The sequence below is a fragment of the Nicotiana sylvestris genome, chromosome 7, assembly GCF_000393655.2.
Source record: "Nicotiana sylvestris chromosome 7, ASM39365v2, whole genome shotgun sequence".
In the NCBI taxonomy this organism is placed as follows: Eukaryota; Viridiplantae; Streptophyta; class Magnoliopsida; order Solanales; family Solanaceae; genus Nicotiana; species Nicotiana sylvestris.
In genome coordinates this window covers 88599944-88615089 of record NC_091063.1, presented here as the reverse complement: position 1 = coordinate 88615089, position 15146 = coordinate 88599944, and positions in this window count along the sequence as shown.

The window sequence follows — 15146 nt, the reverse complement described above, 5'->3', positions numbered from 1 at the left end:
TAGTGGAGTATCCCACGAGAAGATCATATAAGTGTGACGTGTTAGTCATTCAATTGCTAGAGATTTAAAACAGGTATGGATATTTTGGTACTATCGCTAATAAGAGAGGTTATGACTAAGAGGCGCTCTATTCCTTTGGTTGTGGACTGTGAGAGTTTGTTCCGGATTTGACGGTCGCTCTTACGTGTCATGAATAAGGTCATTGTGGATCCTTGAAATGTTGTTGGCCCAGTATGGGATGATCGGAATTGTCTTGAGGTCCGGTATTCGAACTAATGTGAATTGTATGCTCTACATCAAGTCAGATATGTTCATTCAGCATAGCATTGCTTATGGAGGATTCTTCAGGTGTTGGAAGTTATTCCTGTCATTAGTTATTCTTTGTAATACTCTAATATGCCATGTGGGTTGTGAGATGGCTTGATTATTGGTACGTGTGTTGTGGTTCTGTGTAGCTTGTCGTTATTGCACTTGGTCGAGCTCAAGTTTTGTAATGCATGGTGTTATCTGTCTCCCTAGGGTTGTATTTTTGCACTAGGCGTGCTTGTGGTAGATATTCGGGTATTTTATAGGTATATGCATTATGGCTTGATGGGTATTTCCTTATTTATTGTTATATGTGGATCGGGTGGCAAGCCTCCACGGGTATGTTGTGTGGATCGGGTTGCACGCCACAGTAGTATCATGTTTGGATGGGGTTGCATGCCGCAATAGTGCCATGTGTGGTCGGGTTGCATTCCGTAACAGTGAGATGTTGAGTACGGTTCCTTATACTAAATTATATGCCTTGTATCTCATCTCTAAGATAGGTTCATAACACCCGTTTGGCCGTTTATTCGTTATGTGGGATGGATGGTTCTTTGCCAGAGTTCATTCTTCCTTATGGGTCACATTTGAGTTTGTAGTTTGTTGGCGCATTGATTGTGGCATATGAGATTTTTGGTGATGTTTGAGGTAGCTTATTGCTCGAGCAGATTGTACTAGGTGATACGAGGTTATTGGACCTAAAATTAGTGCAATCAGATTTATATAAGGTACATTAGAGGTAAAATGTCACTATTCAGTTCAAAATAAGGCAAGAGTTCTTGTTGAGCAGAGGACTCCATGATTTATTGATTTGGCAAGTAGTTAAGAGCTTCTACTCATTGTTTTTATTGTTGCAGTATCGCGAGGATTGGATCAGGACTTATGCGCATATGAGTTATACTATGGCCATTAGGTTAGTAAATTTGCAGCTTCTACGGTTGGAGGATGTTATTATGAACATACGAATTATGCGGTGCATTGTGTGGTTTCAGCATGGGTGTATGATCGTGTTTGGTACAACGGGTTGAGAATGATATGGTGATCGTATGTTAGAATCAGGTCTCGTAGAGAATTTCGGATGTTGGAATTTGGTTCTAAGGCTTGTGGTCTAAGGTAGCAGGAAGGATCTTCAATCTGGTTCGAGCTAATGTATTCACATGGGTTATGGTGGAACGGTTAGGTGCATGAGGTGTTAAACAGTGGTTTTGGGCAATTCCAGAGTGGTTCTTGGCACGTTCGAGGACGAACGTATGTTTAACTGGGGGAGAATGCAATGACCCGACTGGTTATTTTGAGCTCCAATGCATCGTTCAGCGGTTTGAGGCCTTGAGTGGTTTCACTTCATATTTAATGACTTGTACGCGTAGTCGGAATCGAATTTCGGGAAGTTCGGAGTTGATTCGGATGGAAAATTCTCAATTCAGAAGCTTTAAATTGGAAGAGTTGACCAAGGTTTGACTTCTGAGTAAACGACCTCGGAATTAGGATTTGAAGGTTCCAATAGGTTCGTATGATGATTTTGGACTTGGTGTATGTTCAGGTTGAGTATCGGGTTGTCCAGAAGCATTTCGGCACTTATTGTGGAAAGTTGGCATTTTGAAGGTTTTAGAATTTCCTAAGATTTATTTGAAGTGAACTTTGATTTTATTGATGTCCGTTTGGGATTTAGAATCTTGGAATAGGTTCGTATCGTGATTTGTGACTTGCATGTAAATTTTAGCATCATTCCAGAATGTTTAAGTGTAATTCAGACGCGTTTGGTGAAGTTTGAAAGTTGAAAGAGGTGTTTTGATCGTCGATTTGTAGTTTGGATGTTGTTTGGTGTGATTTGAGGCCTCGAGCAAGTTTGCATCATGTTTTGGGAATGGTTGGTATGATAGGAAGGGTCCTGGGGCCCTTGGGTGTGTTTCGGATGGGCTACGGGTCATTTCTCCATGTTTGAGCTACTGTTTTTGAGATCTAGTGCATCATTCTTCGCGATTGCGAAGAAAGGGCCACGATCGGGAAGAGCAAAGTGTTGTTCCAGGCATTGTGAATCATGACCACGGAAGGAAATTCGCAATCCTGTAGAAGGATTTTCTACTGTTAGTTGTCTGACTTCGGGAGCTTATATTTTGTAATCTATAAGGAATTTGGGGATGATCCAAAAATGAAAGTTGTAGCCCATTGAATCTAGTTTTCTCAAAATAGTCATTTGGAATTTTTTACAAAAGGTTATGCCCATTATATTGAAGGGCGTCTGTAAAGAGGAAAGAAAATTTGTACATCGCGATCGCGAGGTTTTGGTTGCGATCGCGATGAAGGAAAACGATGCTTTAACTTTTGTTAATTGAGATCGCATAGATAATGACCGCAATCATGAAGAAGGAGGCCTCGCATGTGTATTGAATATCTAATTTTGAGATTTTGAGTTTATTTCATCACTTTTAATTTCTTGGAGCTCATGCGGGCCGATTTGGGGTGATTCTTGAAGATCGTTTTCGCCATATATTATAAGGTAAGTTATTCCTACTTGTTTTGAGTTAAATACATGGGTTTTATATGGATTTTAACATGAAAATTTGATAGAAAATTATGGAATTTTTGGAAGAAAAGCTAGAAATGGTATTTTTAGATTTTGACCACGAAATTGGACATGGAATTTGGAATAAATTATATATTTGAGTTTGTAGTATTATGGGAAATGTTTATCTTCGAAAATTTTCAAAATTCGGGCACGTGAGCCCAAGGGTTGACTTTGTTGATTTTTTGAGCGGAGTTGGGAATCATTATTAAATTGTAAGCATTGTAGTATATTTTGATCATGTTGTTTGACTAGTTTCGGATTATTTGGCTTTGAGTCGAGGAGTTAGAGAGGCATTGGAGCTGGTTATGGAACTTCGAAGCAAGGTAAGTCTCTTGTATAATCTTATGAGGGGGAAATTATCCCGTAGTTGTTATTCTTGTTATATGCTACATGTTGTGGGAGTTGCGCACGTATGAGGTGACGAGTGTCCGTGCACATGCTAGAATTCTTGATTATGTCTGGTAGACTAGGATTCGCGCCATGCGTTATTAGAAGTAGTTGAGTTATTCTTGCCTGCTTAGTTACTTGATTTCGCATTACGACCTGAGACTAGTCTTGCATAGAGTGATGAACTCGCTATTGTAAGAGATTTGACGAGCTACTTGATTAGCCACATAATATTGTGCTTCCCTTACGAATTTCTCTCACGTTATGCGTTCTCATCGGAAAGCTTCTTTAAATTTCATAACTCACATGTATATTCGTGAGTGGGGTCAAGAACCCGTTAAAGCTTCTAATTCTAATGGGATCAGGCCATTCGCCTCTGCAAGATTATGTACCACACTCTTATGGGATCGGGTCGTTCGCCTTAGCAGGATATTGTACCACAGTCTTATGGGATCGGGTTGTTCGCCTCGACAGTATCATATTCTTATGGAATCGGGCCATTCGCCTCGGCAATATCATATTCTTATGTGATCAGGCCTTTCTCCTCGACGGTATAATATTTTTATAGGATCAGGCCGTTCTCTTCGACGGTATAATATTATTATAGGATCGGGTCATTCGCCTCGGCGGTATCATGTATCACATTCTATTGGGATCAGGCAGTATCATGTATCATATTTTATAAAACACTCCTATGGAATCGGGCCATTTACCTGGGGAACTTCATAAAATACTCTTATGGGATCGGGTCGTTCGCCTCGGTAGAATCATGAGTAATATTTGACAAGAAGCCAGCGTATCCATGAGTTTTCCTGATTTGAGTTGTGACGACCTATCTGGTGGGGACCATTATATATATATATATATATACACTCTGGTTGAGGAGGTATCCGTTAATTGAGAACTAGTGTTTACAGTTCAAAGGAGGATCGTAACACGTACCTATATTTTCTTACACTATTTATTTACCATGCCTCATACTTATTTACTTTCTACTGTACTTGATTTATTGAACCACTAGTAAGTGTCGATGTCGACCCGTCGTCATTACTTCTTCGGGGTTAGGCTAGATACTTAATGGGTACGCGTCGATTTACGTACTCATACTATACTTCTGCACTTAATGTGGATGTATATATTTATGTTGGTCTTTTGGGTGCAAAGGTGCGGCTATTGCAGGGACTTTACGGTGAGTTGAATCCCATGTTACGATCTGTAACACATAGAGTCTCTATCAAAATTATTTATATTTTCCTGTCTAACTTGTATTCCAGACAGATGTTGTATTGTTATTGTACCTTTAAATAGATGTTCATGCACTTGTGACACCGGATTTTGGGGATGTTCTAGACTTGTTATGGATTGTTTTACATTGATACCTTTTATTTATTATTTTTAATTAAACTTTACGTAACTACTATTTATTTTAATGCACTAACCTCTCTATTTAAATAAGATTCATGATTTTAAAAATAATAAAATGAATAATTAAGTGTTGGTTGTCTAACGATGATGTTGAGCGTCATCACAGCCTATTGTCAATTTTGGGTCGTGAAAGATAAGAAGTAGCAATAGTAAAATCATGTCCAAGTAAAAAGTATTATAACAGAAACTTAATAATTGATATTCAATATATGAGATAATATCTAATGGGTAGGGTATTTAACTTATTACTATTAACATATGAATAATAGACTAAATATAAAGAATAAAAATTTTGGATTATCGGATATCCAAACATCCGAAGTAGCAAATCCAATATCCAATCCGAAATCCAAAAATTTTAAAAATTAAATCCTAAATCCAATTTGTAATCCGAAAATCCAAAAGAAAAAACTAAAAAATTCATATTTCGGTTTAGATTTCGGGTTTGCCCAAACTATGCCCACCCCTAGGGGAGGGGGCCTCCATTGCTGTTGGAATCTCCCTCTAAGACAACCCTGCTGGTAGGATCCTCTGTTGCTCTGACTGGGCCTGAAACGGCCCCACTACTACTGACTGGACCCCGATGGTTGTGCACTAACCGATGACTGAGCAAAGGACTGGGATGGCCCTGATGATCCTCCCCTAAATACCAACCTACCCCCACCACCACCGGAAGAACCACAAAAGTTGTCCGCGGACCGGGCCTTATTGCTACCCTCTTGCTCTATTATGTTCTTCAATTTGCGGGTCTCTATGGCTTGAGCAAACGCCACCATCTTCCCATAGTTTATATTAGAATTCAAGGCAGTTGTAGAGCCCTCATTAAAAACCAAGAGGCTGAGGCCTTGAACAAACCGGCACACTCTAGCCTCCATAGTGGGAAACATGTAAATAACATACTTGGATAGGTGCACGAATCTCATATGGTACTCCCATACACTCATCCTACCTTGTTTTAGGTTTTCAAACTCAGCGGCGCGAGCTGCCTTAGCCTCGGTAAGCAAGAAATGATCAATGAAGGCATCGGCAAACTCACCCCACCTTGCCGGAGGGCTCCCCTCCTCGCGGGACTCCACCCATATCTCAAACTAAGAATAGGCCATTTCTTTCAGAAGATAGGAGGCCAAATCCACTCCTTCCGTCTCAGTAGCACGCATAACTCGAAGAGTCTTGTGCATCTCATCAATGAAATCTTGGGGGTCCTCCTCGGGATTATTACCCGTGAACATTGGAGGATCCAATTAAAGAAACCTGTTCACCCTGGAACTAGTAGAATCCCCTTGTTGGCTGGAGGAAGTAGGTGCAACATTCGATCTCTAGGCCTGAGAAGTCACTATTTGAGCCAATATCTGTATAGTTTCCCTAAGGTCCCCATCAGAAACACTAGGACCGAAAGATGGGGCTAAATGTGGAACTGGAATATCATTCGGAGGAATCGTTGCACCGTCATTAGGTGTAGGAACTGGTGCAGTCTGAGCAAGAGTATTAGAATCAGGCAATGTAGTAGTTGGGGGAATATCCTCACCCCTCGGGTGCTTACCCGCATCGTTAGATATAGAATCAACTACGACTCTTGGGTTGACATTGGCTCTCTGGCCAGTTCTTGCCTTCTTCTTAGGCTCCATGAACTAAAAATTAGAGCAATGCACGAGTTAAAAGAGGAACAGTCTTACAATCAGCTCTACCGCACGATCTAGAACATCAAAGAAGGGTATTATTCCTAAATTCCCAAATGGCCTCCTAATTATAGACGTGGTCCATAACACACTGATAAGAAGGACTCTAATAGAAACGGCTCCGAGACATCCTATAACACTTTAAAACCTTAGGATGTGATACTAAATTTATCATGCCCCAACCTCCGGGAGTGCAACTGGCGCTCAACCGAGTTACCCCAGTTAAGATAGCATGTACAATGCCTTCGATGAACTTACCCATGAATAAAGAGATGATACATTTCATTAACTAGACAATAAGAAGATAATGTGGACAACACCAATTCACTACTATTAGTTGCGTCATTTATAAGTCTCAAAATACATACACTTTCATAGTTTGAAGTGGGACATGAGATGCAAATACAACATTACTAGTTTGACTTTCCCAACACCAATATACAACCCATGCCATGTCTACGAAGCCTCTAATAGATATGATAGTGCCGGCAACAAGGTTCTGGCTATACCTCAAAACATAATACACAAGGAACAAAAGACACAATTCCACAAAATGAAGTGGGGCTCACCAAGTCAACTGGGAAGAGGGTGTATAGCTATCACTAATTAATGTCGCCTGCTGTGGAACCATTTGCATCCATTAAAGATGCAACACCCCTGGCAAAAGGGAAGTTAGTACATATGAAATAGTTCTAGTATGAATGACTAAACACCCTCTCAATAGAACAAGTAATAATAAAAGGAAGAACAATCATATAATCACTAGGAGCCTCAAACAATACCAAAACATCAAGTTAGGAGCAAGATATAAATTTTCATATTTTAGGTTAAGAGATCAATAGTACCTTTACACCACCATGCTTTTAGCACGGAGTCCGATCTCAGCCCGATTGGCTAAGCCATCTCACCCCGAGACGTCCACTCACAACACCACCATCTGCGCGGTGCGGTGTCTGATCTCAGCCTGATCGGCTAAGTCGTCTCACCACAATGTCGTGTGGGTAGACATCACAATCCGCTATCAATCATCCCATCCCAATTAAGGGGAATAATATCATCACATTATTCTCATCTCAATTAAGGGGAATAATCTCATCACAGCAATATGGGGATTTACCCCTCAATCACTCCTACACCGACACGTATAATTTTGGGGTTAGGCTATTTCAACCTACCCTTCCTCGGTGACTAAACGATATTCCCAAAACATTTATTATACAAAGGATTTACAGCTCAATCCATAATATTTTACACATCCTTACATTTCATTATCACCAGGGACCACAACGTAATATCATTCTTGGCACATTGGTCGTGTTTCATATTTCATACTCCCTTTAGTCACTTTCAAGTATCATTATGGATTATCAACAATAAGGGCATCTATAATCAAGACTTTAAGTACACGTGTGAGCAAATAAGAGTCTTAGGCACATTGAGATTTCTTACACAATTTGGCGTTCTAGCTTGCAATGGAAACAAAAGTTTAAATCACAACACCTTCGATACATAAGTCATACTTGATTTCATTTCCGGAGGAAGTCATGATATGATAGGAACATTTAGAACACATTTTGAGTACACACATCCTTCAACACAACACTTATTTAGAATAGTCAAATTCATTAGGAAGGACTCGGAATATGAGAAATAAGAACATGAGCCAATCACAATCGCAACTTACGATGACATCATAAAATTCGATTCTGCAAGAGGATTTTAGCCAATATACCTCGCTTTGAGCTTCCTTAAATTACTATAATGATCCAAAAACTCTAGCAACCTCAATCTATTTAGAAACATAACAAAATTGAACACAAATTAGGAAAATATTCGTGGTTTCAGCTCATTTGAGCATTTTATCAAACACTGGGTTGGCATTATGATCTCAAGGTCCTCCTATGGTGGATTCCTTCATCCCACAACCCAATATATCTACCTTTTTTAGCTCAACAACCTTCTCACAACTTTGTTAGTACATGCATATGTAGATAGCACCCCCATACCTAAGAATCACACTCCACATTACCCATCTTCTACTTCAAACTCAAAATTGAAGACTAGGGTATGGAACCTTACCTCTTGAATGAAGACCTTGTGAGTTTTTCTTGTGAATTCTTCAAGTCTTGATCAAGTATTGATGAACAATTAGGTTAGGAATCCCCTTCTCACTCTAGACCATTTTCCTCTCTCTAAAATATCAGTTAGAACTGGCCAAAATAAACTCCAAGTTGTTTTTATAAAAATGGGATCGGGTAAAATTTTCCAAAACTTAAACTCTACGAAGCCAGGTGTGCGGCCGCAGACCGGACCACAAAACAAGTATGCGTTTCACAAAGGGGACCGCAGAAAGGGTCCCAAAAATTGGGCAGGGTTGGACAGGTCTGCAACAGATCTACGGTCCGCAGATTAGTTCTGTAGTCGCATAATGGACCGCAAAACCTCTTTTCTAAGGTTTCTCATGCTTGTTATGCGATGGATTATGCATCCCACGAAATGGTTATGCGACCATATAATGGACCGAAATGGTCCTCCAAATTATCTCAAGTCCTGCTTCACTCCGCGGCTGATATGCCGCCCACAAAATGGTTATGCGGTCGCATAGTGGACCGCAGAAATGCCATGGTCTTCAAAATGGTTCCTTCAACTCCCTGACATACTGTATAACCCACAAAGTCCGTACCATAGCTCTACCTTAGTGCCACAAAACCCCAGATTCTAGGTGAAATTTTACGGGGCCTTACATCCTAATGTTGGAATTGTTTCATAAACAATTCACTTAGAAAAGAGCCTTCTGGCCATACAAAATTTTCAGAAAACTTTGTTGATTAAATCTTTTAGAGAAAAACAATCAGACAATTTTCTATGCAAACTTTGATTTATATCTATTGATGTAGTTATTATTTGTTCTTTACAATATAACACAAGAAGCCCTACTCCCCACTTAAGAAATACTCCCTCCTTTCCAGAAAAAAAATACTATTAGTATTTTGAGAATCAAAATATATTTTCTTAGATAACAAATTAGTATTTAAAATTTCTAAGTTGAGAAATATCTTTTATGTTATTTCTAAATAAGTAAATTTCACCCCAACTCAATTACAAAATTATTCATATTTACATTAAAACTTAAATACCTTGATTCTCATTTTTAAACTTAGATACAGAAACTAATGATGGGGCAACTACGTAAATTTTCAGACAAACCTTCAATTGAGTTGAGATCCCTTTGTTTTGGGTGAGCTTCATAACTTGTATTTGGCTACTTCATGGGTCAGAATAGGCTATAAAAAATGATGGGTTAATCTCTCGGCGGGTTGGATGGGTTTGGGATCAAATTACCACCCCTACCTTCAATGCACTTGTTTGTTCTATTTTTTAGGCCTTAGCGGGAACTAGTGTTGGCATACGTAAGAAAAAGGACTCATGTCCAACCACCAAGAAAGGGAAAAATAAGGCGGATGAGGGGACATCTTGTGAGCACGTGATTTTTGCCCTACAAGAACTACTCCCAAAAATTCAAAATAAAATAGTTTTGTGTTGTTTGTGATTTATTTGTACTTGTTTGTGCATGTTTATTTTTACTTTAATTAAGAAAAATACAAAAATATGTGTTGCATGTGCATTTAGGATTTAATTTTACAATTAGGAATTAATTAAACAATATTTGGATTTGCGAGAATGAAAATCACAAAAATATGTACTTTGCATTTAATCTCCAATTGTGTGATTTTATTTTAGTTGGTATTGTGTGTGATAATTGTTATTAGGAATTAATTAGTATTTTTAATTTGGTTTATAATTCAATTTAGAATTTTAGTTTTATTAATTAGGAAATAAAAGAAAAAGAAGAAAAAGAAACAAAATGGGAACCGGACCGGGCCAAATTGGCCACAGCCCAGTTCTTACCCAAAAATCAGCCCAATACCCGCCCCAAATCCAGTCCACCTACGACCAACCCAGAACGACATCGTTTGGGCATTGTGAATCTGGACCGTCAATCTCATACGATCAAACGGTCCAGTCCGCCTCTAGAATTATCCAAACGGTGTCGTTTTAAGTCAGTCAATCTCAACCATTCGCTTGATTGGATCGAACAGTCCAGATCAACTCCTCCGTCACCCGACCCATTTCCACCAAAGACCAACCCGGTCTCAAGACAAGCTAAACGACGCCGTTCCGTTTAGTGATTTGATCCAAGCCGTCGATCTTAATTGATCCAACGCCCTGGATCTAATTTTGCCCCCAGCATATATAAGCCCAAACCATACCCCGCCCCCAAGCCAAACCCCCCCTCACCTCTTCGTCTCTAAGCCTTAGAGACCAAACGAACCCTCCGCCCCTTACCCCCGTGCTCCGCCCACCGGAAATCGCCTCACGGCGGTTTCGGTGGTCCAATGACCCCCAATTTCACACCATAGCTTCCCCTCAACCTCCCCACCCTAACCCCTCAAACCACTACCTTCGAATCATCCCCGTTCTTCTCGAATCTTCAATCAAAGAATCAACCAAAAACCTCACCTTCTCCGATAACTACCAAACTCACACCAGTTGTCCACCTGACCTCCCTCACCCCAAATCCCATACCCGTTTCCCTCGAATCCCTTCGAAACTGGTCGAATTTCAAATCAGAGGTGAAGCCTAAGTTTGACGAAACCCTAAAAACCGACGACGAAGCAATGATTAAGGCCGAAATAGACCTCGACCATGTGTTTTCATTTGAGAATACATAATCGAGACTCATTTCGGTCCAAATCAAAAGGACGAGGAGCAGTTTTCGTAACAAACCCGCCTGGTGTCTAGGTATTCTTAATTCCATTTTTCTTTTTCTTTTTTTTCTTCATCTTTAGTTTCGTTAAATTTCCGGTCCTCTCCTCCCCCTGCTTCATTTCTATTTTTCTGTGATGAACTTTGCTTGTTGATATGTTCAAACTTAGAGATTAGTCCATCGCAATGAGTTGAATCGTTTAGTCACGTTGAGCTGAAATGATTGATCATTTGAATATCTGGAATTTGTCAATCTCTTTGAGTTCGTCTGGATGGTTATTCTTTTGGTTTCAATTGCAGTCAAAATATGTTTTCCGTCTCATTGGCTTCAGTTCTCTTATCTCAGTAATTGATTGGTTTTGATGTTTGAATGTTGCTGAAACAAGATAGTTAATTGTGTTCTTTGGTTTGCTTCTGTGAGCTTTAAGCTGATGAACCATTAGATTAAGGAAATTGTGAACTGATTAAACTAATGAAATAGTTTACTCAGTAATATGGGGTTGATGACTGTTTAAAACACTCTTAAGGTCAGAAAACATAAATTATGGGCACCATTTCACAAGGTTTAAGGGAATTGAATAGAAAAATAGGCTGCCCATACCCGCGTGGAATTAATAAAGAAAAAGAAGTTTAGTGGGGAACAAAACATACTCTAGTGAGGTTCTAGATAATATCATGGGCACAATATGCTTAATTAATGGGTCTGAGTGTTCCTAAGAGCTGTAAAAGGGATTGTAGTTTGCATATAAATGGGGGGCATTTTTTAACAGAGGGGGGCTGGAAAAAAATAGGCTGAGAATATAGACATACACACTTGGGTTCTACTGTTGCATTCAAGCCGGGTCTTAGATAATATTCTTAAAAGTTATAGCATTCAACTGTGCAAGGAGCTACGGTTCCATAAAAAAAATGTTGTTACATTGGTTTAGAGTTTCATGCTGAGTAATTTTGATCAAAGTTGAATAGATTTTTGATTGAGTTTTGTTGTTGTCGAGATTTCAAAGGTTTTGAGATAGCTTGAGCTGAGTTTGGGTGTAGTGTTACAGTGGTGTGTTTTTCTGATTTCATTTTTGAGGTCGTTTGAGCTGTTTAAGTTTGAGTGTTCTGGTTTTGACTGGCTTCAAATTCACCTGGGTTTGCTGCATATGTTACTGGACTGTTTGTGGATTGCTGTTTGTATTGTTGCTCGTATTACTGCTGCTGCTGACCTTTCTTCTACTTTATTTCTATTCCAATTCCAGGTACACAGCTTGACTTCAATAAAAATAGCAAATCATAGTCGGTTTTAGGTTTACCTTTTAAATAATAAATGAGATGAGCCTCACCAAATAAAAATACATAAATTGTGGGGCCCTTAATAAATGGTTAAAATGAAACATTTAGAATTCGGGAGGGGCCGTTTAGTGAATTTCACGGCCCTCCCCAAAGATAATAACGCGCTAGTCATTTTAGACGCACTTTTAATAATTTACTTTCTTAAACTCGGGTGCACATTTATGTGACCCAAATCCAAATCTCCACGGAGTCGAAATATGTCAATAACCACGGGTGCATTGATATGACGTGTTTCGAGATGTGTTTTCACGACGTTGCAATTCTCGTTAAAAATAATAATAATAATAATAATAAAAGCGGTAAAAAGTTAAAATTTGCATATAGGTTCAACATGATTAAAATCAGATAAATAAGCCGAATATGACATTTGAGCGACCGTGCTAGAATCACGAAACTCGGGAATGCCTAACACCTTCTCCCGGGTTAACAGAATTCCTTATCCGGATTTCTGGTCCGCGGACTTTAATACCGAGTCAATCTTTTCCTCGATTCGGTTAAATAATAAATCCCGTTTCGATTGTCCTTTAATTGGAAAAAACTCCCTTACGCCCCTGCAGGCGCAGGTAAAAAGGAGGTGTGACACTCCTATTAACCAAGATAAGACCTTAATGTTCGTCGAGATGAAAGTAAATGGCAAGCCCATTCGGGCGATGATAGACACAGGCATTACTCACAACTACTTAGCCTCAACTCAAGTAGAGTGCCTTGGTCTAGTTGTGGAAAAAGGGCAGAGGTCGTGTCAAGGCTATCAACTCACCGCCTCAACCAGTGGGTGGAATAGCCAAAGGAGTGCCAGTGAGGCTGGGTCCTTATGAAGGAACATTCAACTTGTGCGTGGTGATCTTAGACAACTTCGAGCTGATAGCGGGTTGGAAATCATGAAGCAAACCAACACCATTCTTGTACCTTATGCAGATATGCTGCTGATAATGGGAACCAATGGGGCCAAACCCTACATTATCCCATGCACAACATTAAAGATGGTCGCAGAGAACATCTCGACTTACAGTTGAAGAAGGGAGTTAAAAGACATGAACCTACGTTCCTGGCTACTCTTTCTTTTGAAGATATTGAACGCTCTTCCGGTTCCATTCATGCACCTGTGAAGGGGATGCTAAGGGAGTTTGAAAATGTCATGCCACAGGACATGCCAAAGCGACTCCCTCTTAGGCGCACTATGGACCATGAGATTGAGTTGGTGCCGAGTGCAAAGCCACCTTCTCGGGCGCCTTATAGAATGTTACAGGCCGAGCTCGTTGAGCTTCGAAGACAGTTGACGAAAATGCTAGGCACGGGGATTATTGTGCCCTCCAAGTCCTCTTATGGGTCCCATGTGCTATTTCAAAAGAAATAGGATGGCACCTTACGACTCTGTGTGGATTATCGATCCCTAAATAAAATCACCGTGAAAAACAAGTACACTATCCCACTAATGGCTGACTTGTTCGATAGATTGGGTGGTGCTATAATGTTCACCAAAATAGACTTGAAGACAGGTTACTAGCGAGTCCAAATTGCTGAGGGAGATGAACACAAGACGACCTGTGTGAAAAGATATGGGTCGTACGACTTCCTGGTCATGCCATTCGGCTTGACTAATACTCCAACCACATTTTGCACTTTGATGAACCAAGTCTTCTGAGAGTACATTGACGAGTTCGTAGTGGTCTACTTGGATGACATTATGATATATAGAAAAACATTGGAGGAACATCTGGGTCACCTACGGGAGGTCCTAGCCCGACTGAGGGAGCACGAACTATATATGAAGTTGTCCAAGTGCGCATTCACCCAAAAGAAGATTGATTTCCTAAGATATATCATCAGGCTGTCATAGATTGGCCGCCGTCTAAGGATATCCACATTTTGAGGGTGTTCCTTGGCCTATGCAACTTTTATGGGCGATTTGTGAAGAATTACTCTCTTATTGCATTGCCATTGGCATAACTCCTAAATAAAGCCACGCCTTGGGATTGGGGTCCCAAGCGAGCGGAGGCCTTCAACGCATTGAAAGCGGCTATGTATAGTAGCCTTGTCTTGGCCCTTCTTGATTTGGCCAAGCCATTCGAAATACAAACGAATGCCTCTAACTATGCTCTGGGTGGAGTCTTGCTACAAGAGGTGCATCCAGTTGCATATGAGGGCAGAAAGTTGAAGGATGCAAAATGACGCTATGCCACCCAAGAAAGAATTATTGGTTGCCATCAATTGCTTACTCCTTTGGAGGCACTATCTGTTGGGAACCCTGTTTGTGGTCAAGACAGACAACATAGTTGTTAGCCATTTCATGACCCAGCCAAAGCTGAATGGTCGGCGAGCCATATGGTAGGAACTTCAAGAAGAATTTCACTTCAACCTAGAGTTCCAAAGTGGGAAGACTAACCAGGTTGTTGATGCGCTCAGTTGGAGGGCTGACTCAGCATTAGTATGCTTACTCGTCACCCTAAGGGGGAGCGAAATAAGAGACCGGATACAGATCTACTCCCAAAGGACCTTGCTACACATTATTTGGTCGATTTGGTAGGACATGGCAAGACTCGCCAATTCTACATGGAAGATGGGTTCTTGATGGTGAAAGGGAACCGACTTTATGTTCCTAAAGGAGGAAATCTGCAAAGGACTCTTCTAATGGAATACCACGATACTTTATGGGCTGGTCATCCAGGTGAAGAACGCACCATGGC